Source organism: Antechinus flavipes, chromosome 5 (assembly GCF_016432865.1).
Source record: "Antechinus flavipes isolate AdamAnt ecotype Samford, QLD, Australia chromosome 5, AdamAnt_v2, whole genome shotgun sequence".
NCBI classification, from domain to species: domain Eukaryota; kingdom Metazoa; phylum Chordata; class Mammalia; order Dasyuromorphia; family Dasyuridae; genus Antechinus; species Antechinus flavipes.
In genome coordinates, this window is record NC_067402.1 from 284,663,049 (window position 1) to 284,671,212 (window position 8,164).

The following is an 8,164-nucleotide window of genomic DNA, read 5'->3' on the forward strand; positions in this document are numbered from 1 at the left end:
TTTTCAAAACATGTGTATGGAAAACTTGACAACACTGACTCTTGCATAGCCTTGTGTTTCAGATTTTCTCCTCTTCCCCCCACCCTCTCCCCTAGATAGCAAGCAGTCTAATATATGTTAAATGTGTTAAAATATATGTTAAATGCAATATGTATAAACATATTTATATAATTTTCTTACTGCACAAGAGAAATCAGATCAAAAAAAGAAAGTAAATTAATAAGAAAACAAAATGCAGGTGAACAATAGAAAAAAGAGTGAGAATGTTATGTTGTGATCCACATTCAGTTCCCACAGTCCCCTCTCTGGGTGTAGATAGCTCTCTTCAAAACAAGCTCTTTGTAACTGGCTTCACTCATCTCATTGTTGGAAAGAGCCATGTCCATCATCGTATAATCTTGTTGTTGCCATGTACCTGATCTCCTGTTCTGCTCATTTCATTTAGCATCTGTTCCTGTAAATCTCTCCAGGCCTCTCTGAAATCATCCTGCTGATTGTTTCTTACAGAACAATAATATTCCATAACATTCATATCCCATAACTAATTCCGTCATTCTCCAATTGATGGGCATCCATTCAGTTTCCAGTTTCTTGCCACTACAAAGAGAGCTGCCACAATTCTTTTTGCACATGTGGGTCCCTTTCCTTCCTTTATGATCTTTTTGGGATATAAGCCCAGTAGTAACACTGTTGGGTCAAAGGGTATGCACAGTTTGATTATTTTTTGAGCGTAGTTCCAAATTGCTCTCCAGAATGGTTGGATCCATTCACAACTCCACCAACAATGCATCAGTGTCCCAGTTTTCCTACATCCCCTCCAATATTCATCATTATCTTTTCCTGTCATCTTAGCCAATCTGAAAGGTGTGTAGTGGTATCTCAGAGTTGTCTTAATTTGCATTTCTCTGACTAATAGTGATTTAGAGGGGATGGAGTTTTCTAAAAAATAAATGTCAAGAGGACAAAGAGGCAAGGGATTCAAGGGTAGAAGACAGTATATAGTTAAACTGAGTAATAAACGGATCAGGACTATGAAGGGAGGAAAATCAGGAAAGAGTAAGGAAGAAAGACTAAGAGAGGTCAAATGGAATGGTTTGTAGGAAGGAAACTTAAAAATTCTATAGCAATGAGAGCTATCATTACTATTGATTAGGTGAATTATAGCTGCCTCTGGGAGAAGTAAAATAAATAAGTCTTAACAGTTATTTAAACTCTAGTGTGAATAAGTCAATCAGATTCTTTCCTAAGAGGCGTTTGATAGCTAAAATAATAAGGGTGTGGTGCGGGTGAGGACGAAGAAAGAGGAAGGAAAACTACCAAAATGTGTAAAGAGGAAGAAGGAGACTTTTTATTAAAGTGGGAGAGAGGGAAAAAGAAGAGGGAGGCACTGAGATACCGCTTTACTTCTCTGTCTGTTGGCAGGTTCTGCTGATTCTAACTCATCCTTTAGTGGTATCAAAAGAATGAGATTCTTCCCACTGAGACTCAGGAATCTTAGGTCTCTTTCCTGATTCTACCACTAACTTGCTGTTTCACTTTGTTTTTCTGATTCTCAATTCCTTCATCACTTAAATGAGAGTATTTTATGACCCCCTTTTTTATTCTTTCATTGTGATAGTGTGTGTTTTAGGATTCTGCCCTTGAGAACACATTCTACAAGGGTGATCTCTAGAAGACTCAGAGGTATAAATGACACTTTGTGGTCCTTCCTTTTTCTCCCTCTAATTTCAAAACTTAAATAAGGCTTTAGATCACCCTTTTATAGACCAGGATATGCATTTGGGGCATTAAAAATTCCAAGGGCAGCCCGTTCATCATTTTTGCCTTTTGACCTCCTAATCACAGCTTAAATACCACAACCCCTACGAAGTCTATCCTGATCCCCTAAGCTGGAAAGAACTCCTCTAAGTAAAGTATGTAACCGAGGGTGAGGGAGGGTTAATGAGGTTGGTGATAATTATGGAAGGGGTGAAGGTTACCACGAAGGCACTGGGGGACCCATTGTGCCTCCCATTTTATGTCAGAGTGCATGATCAGGATGAGCCCATGCATTTCATTCAATGAATACTTGCAGCCCTTCTCCTGTAGGTTTTTCTCTTCCAAGGAGAATGATCTTTGGTTTGGGAAAGATAGAAGAAAGCGATTAACAGGAAGTTGAAACTCAAGCTAAATGAGGAGATGGTAAGAGAGTACCTCATTGACCTCAATGAATCCAGGTCACCAGGTCTGGATAAAATGCATCCCAGAGTTCTAAAAGAGCTGGCAGGTGTGATTGCTGAGGCCATTATCTTGGAAAAATCTTGGAGAGTGGGAGAGGTGCCATAGGACTGGAGAAGAGCAGGTGGTGCCCCAGTTTTCAAAAAAACAAAAGAGAAATGAGTGGATTCTTCAAGTTATAGACCACTCACTCTTTATCTGACTGGTTTTATTAAAGAAACATTAAACATCTAAAAAATGAATCACTATGATGATCACAAGAAATAAGCATGACTTCATAAAAAAAGAGGTCATGCTTGACTAATCTTACTGTCTTGTATTATTACTAGACTGTCAAAAGAGTGAGTGGAAAAATTATTGTAGATTTCTGCCAAGTACATGACAAAATCATTCATGCAATTCTTGTCACCCAGATAGAGAGATTTTGGTCAGACAATTGTGTAGTAAGTGGGTTCATAATTGATTGAATAACTAATCAAATTTAATCAGCTTTAAAGTATTGTCCTAATTAGATAAGTGATGAGTTAGAGAGGGGACTTCCCCAGTGGAGTGTCCTGCTGATCTGACATTGACCCCAGCTGTACAACATAATAGAGAATGATTTGGAGGAAGTCACAGATAGTTTTTTTTTTTTTTTTTTTTTTTTTTTTAGATAGTGCTCTTGTTAAAGGTATAAAAGACACATGGTTGGGAGAAATAGTTGATATACTAGATCACACATTTTTATCACATGATCTCACCGGGTTAGGTGTTGTGATAAATCTAATAAGATAAAGTTTAACAAGATTACATGTAATATTCTATTGTAGCATGGGTCTCTTCTGACTTTAGAATGTCTCAATGTCTGAGCGTTCTGCGTGGCTGTTTGGGGAAATCAGTTATTTAACTCATGACCTGAGTCTGTGTTTGGTATATTCTTTATTGCTAGACCATACAAGGAAGAAAACAAATTCAGTGATGAAAATATTTAATTAATACGTGAAATAAATATAGATAATGGGAAAGCCATCAGGTTCAAGAGTTATTCTCTGTCCCATGAACAAAGGAGCATAAATCTCTTATGCCTTCTCAGATATGGGAAATGAGAAGGTAAGTAGGTAGGGAAACTTTCCCCCAGTATATGTGGGCAAACGGGATGCTAAGAGACATCAGCTGGCTCCTGTCTTCTCTCAGGAGGTGCTCAATGAGTAGCTTAAGCATTTACTAACATCTCTTGGCAAGCTGGCATCTGCTGAAGCCTTTGGACTTAGTTCTGAGGTCCTGGCTTCTGGGATGTCCCGGTAGTACCAATTCTTAGATTCCTAAAGACACTGTTCTGTCTCCAGGTGAGATAGTTTATTAATGCTGAGCTTAATCTCCTTTTCTTTTTCATTGCCTTCTTCTTTTCCCACCCAGTTTTCACCTTTTCCACATATAGCACTAGCAACTTCCAGTTTTTAAGCATTTTCTATTAATCAATCTTGGTGACATTCTGGGCAGCCAGATATATAGCTTTCTGGGAAGTGTAGTACAGGATTTTTCCCAAGAAGCAATGTTTTCTTGTCCCCAAGCACTGTGGGAAATGAAGTCTTAAGAACTTTTCCTCTTTGATCAATGAATCAGCCTTTTAAGTACAGGAGGGAGAGAAGGGGATGGCTATGGGGAAACTCCTGTGAAAAAGAATTGTAAACTCAGGAAGCGGCAACATGGGAGCCACTTGTGTGTAAGTATGTATATGTGTGTGTAAACACTTATATATGGAAATATATGTGTGTTTATATACACACACATATACATACATATATACTTTTTGCTTCTCCTTCCACTCAACCTTGGCAATCCACTGTCTGAGACTGCTCCGTTCAAGATTTCGAAACATTTTAGCTAATACAGCTTTTTATGAGTAGTCTTGATCTCTGTAACTGTTGATTGTGTTAATACTCACTGAGATAGGATATTCCCTCCTACCTTGGTTTACAGAGCTTTGTTCTTTCCTGCTTTTTCTCCTTCTCCGACAATTCCTTCTCAGTTTCCTTTGCTAAAACCATCTCCGTTTCTCACTCGTCACAAGGTTTTATTCTGATCTCTCCTTCCTTATTACTTTCCTTGTGTCTCTCTTAGTGATCTCACCTTCTCTCAGAGATTCAATTATGATCTCTATTCAGATAATCTCCAATTCTCTCTCTATATATATATTCAGTCCTAGGTATGAGCTGGATAGAATGCTGGGCCTTGAGTCAACTAGACTCATCTTCTTGAGTTCAAATAAAGCATCACACATTTATTAGCTGTGTCATCCTGTGCAAGTCATTTAATTCTGTTTGCCTCAGTTTCCTCATCTGTAAAATGAGCTGGAGAAGAGAATGACAATAACTCCAGAATCATGACCCAAATGGGGTTATGAAGCATCAGATATGATTGAAACGACTGAATACCAATAAACCTCTCTCCTGAATTTTAACTTCCATTGCTAATGTCTTGACATTACTGTATCTTGCTTCTTCAGGCTGTGTCTTCTCTATCTAAATTTTGCTTTGACATCTCAAACAAAACATTGTGAAAAATGAATTTGTTTTCTTCAGGGCCATAACTAGGGATCTTTGTTCCTAGGCAAGCAGTGCAAACTCTAGCTGGGTTAAGTGATAAAAAGCATGTGATGGTCAGGGATTATATTCCTTAGCAGGCACTTTTGGAGATCTCAGGATACTGACAGGAGATCATTGCAAAGGTAATTAAGAGAATAACTCACCATTTGTTTTAATTAATTACTCTTGCTAAGCTGGTGTTAAGCTCTATTATTAATAGTATCACATTAGTATTATATATCTTATATATTGCAATAGTATTACATAATATTATATTATTAATAGTAAGTTCTAATAAAACCCTAAATTCAGTGTCCTCTAAATTCATCCCCCTGGGGGCTAAGGCCTAATTGCCCTACCCTAGTTCCAGCTCTGATTTTCTCTGCCTTCCCAAGCCCACATTTCATCTAAGATTCATTACCTTTGATTCTCCACTATTTCTTCTCATCCTCCATTTCTAATACATTCTAAGTCTTCTCAAATTTATATTGCACAAATCAATCAATTAATAAGTGCTTATTTTGAGCTTACAATGTGCCAGGCATCTATCCCCTCCTTTCCACTCACATGATCACTTCCCTTGTTAATACCCAAATCATGTCTTGTCTATGGTCTATAGTCTATAGTCTAATAGTCATAGCACTCTCCTGCTCAAACACTTTCAGTGGCTCCCTATTTCCCCTTGGATAGCACACAGACTTCTTTCCCTGCTGTTACAAGTCCTCTACAATCTGGTTCTAACCCTTCTTCCCAGATTTTATTTCACTCTTTGTCACTCATTCTGTGATTCATCTAAACTATTCCCCAAACTTGTCATTATGTGTCCCATCTGTGCCATGAATGGACCATCTCCTATGCCTGGCATTCACTCTTACCTCCCAGAATTCTCTTCTTCCTTCAAGCTCTTCAGGCACCACCAACAACAGGAAGCCTTCCTTGATTGCTCCAGTACCTAGTACTCTCTCCCCACTCCAATAATCTATTTCTCTCTTTGTAGCACCATTCTTAGTAGAATACAATCTCCTTGAGAGGCAGAAGCAGTTTCATTTTTGTCTTTGTATTTTCAGCATCCAGCACAGTAACAACACAGAATAAGTACTTACATGTTTGTTGAATTAAATTGTAAACAAAGATAATTTTATGCATAACATAAAGAAAAAAAACTTCCCAACAATTAGAGCTATCCAAAAGTGGAGTAGAATGTTTGGGGAAGTGGTGATCTCTCCATCCCTGAAGAATATGCTGGGAGGCTCCTTAAGCCATAGTTGGGGATATGATAGAGGGCAGACATTTTCACTTACAGATCGGGCCTGCAAGTTTTCTATTTTCTCTCTCAATTTCTCTGAAATTCTCTGTTCTCTGGCTACTTCATCTAATGGACAAGTTCACTTCTCTTTCTGTTCTATAGACTGTTCGATTTCTGGTTGGTTTAACCTCCGGCTCTCAGGCCCTGTGTTGACAGGTACCTCCCTCATTTCCTCCTATCCCCGAGTCTGACACTCCTCATGGAAGTATGCTGATTTCCCCTCCCAGCAAGGATGGGGCAGATGTGTTCCAAGTTGTAACAGAAGATCCCAGAAAAACATATCACTGTCACCCTCACTCCATGGCCTTTTATTGGCCAGACTCCTCTAACTGCAGAAATAGAGGATGGAGTCGTGGGCTGGGTTCCAGTTAGAGTGGAGAGGGTCTTGGGCTTTAACAGCCCTTTGTTTCCTTTGATCAAAAAACAAAACAAAACTTGAGGCAACTGTGCAGACGAGAAAGGAGCGATTGATACCTTAATGAGGGCACCAGCATTTTGCCTGCTCTGAGACTGTCTGCAGAAGATGAAAACAGAGACCCAAAATATCTTGGCTGGTGTTCATTCATCTGTCCCCTATATTATGGCTTTGTATATTGTCTCAATATGCGGGAGAGCAGAAGAGACGGGTAAAATTTATTTCCGGGAATTTGGTTTTATATGCTTATGTTTTAGCAGTGAAATTTTATTCTATAAATTTGGTTTTCCCAGGTACTTGGATATCTGAATTGCTTGTGTCCCTGGGGTAGACATCTATGGCAGGATGTGTTATAAGCTGCCTGAGGTCTCGGGAACAGAAAATACCCATTGTTTTGGGGGATGGTGAATTTATGTTGCAAGATCAGCTGAGCACTCATGACAACATTTTGGGGAAACCTTTGCTTGTGACTATTTCAGAAGTCAAGGAATCTTGACACTCTTGATCAGCATGATGGCAGCAGGGAACATTAATGCCTATTTGTGTGACGGGGCCATTTCTAAGTCTTTAGGCTTTTCATTTGATTCTCTTTTTGTTTGAGCGCATCTTTGTCCCAAGTTGAGTGTAGACCCCATGAAGGCAGGGACTGTCTTCTCTGGACTCCTCTACCATGCTAAGGACAGGTGATAAATTGATTAAGAACAGGTGAGACAATGACTTATGGAAATGTTTTGCGTAACTTCATTTATACTTTCGAAATGGGAGATCGGGGATGGGCTTAAAGGAGAGAATCTGGAACTCAAAGTTTTAAAAACAAAAGTAAAAAAAAAGTTGTTTAAATGTAATTGGGGAAAAATAAAAAACCAAACCAAACCATACAACCAAATGCAGAAAAACAGAAATATTAAATCTATCCTTTTGCAACTAAAATTATATTTTAAAAAAGAACAAGTGAGACAGATAATCCTTAGAGTTAAAAACATATTCTCAAAGGAATTCGGGAACGGGTCCCAAGAAATGTGGAGCGTTTTGTCAAAATCTAATAGCAACAATACCCATCTCCTTGGCTCTTATTAGTCATGTGACCCTGGCTTAATCTCTCGGACTCTTGGACCTCATCTAAAAAATGAGGATGACAATAGCAGTGAAATGTTGTGAGAATGGGAAATGGGAAAAGTGATGAATTTGGACAGTGACCATTTATGTTGCCAGACAAGTCACTTAAACTTCTTTTGCATCTCAGTTTACTCCTTTGTAAAAGCGGTAAGCTTAATGGAACTCTATGGTCACTTCCAGCTCTAACTTTCTCTAAGATTTTGAGTTGGAAGGTTCCTTGGAGGTCATCTGGAGAGAGTTCAACTCTCTCATTTACAGATGAGAAGACTGAGGTCCAGAGTGGTAAAGGAACTGGCTGACGGTCACATGGGGAGTAAGTGACCCAGTGAGGATTTAAATCCATTGGTGCTAAATCCAGAGCTTCTTCTACTTTATTCCAGGCTTAGATGATCTCTAAAGTTTCTTTCAGATTAACATCCTTTAAGTGAGGAGACATGGCTCAGAATCCCAGCTTTGACACTTATAAACTCTGTAATCTTGAGAAAACCATGTTACCTTTCTGGGCCTCAGTTTACCCATCTGTAAAAGGGAGACAATCTATTTATT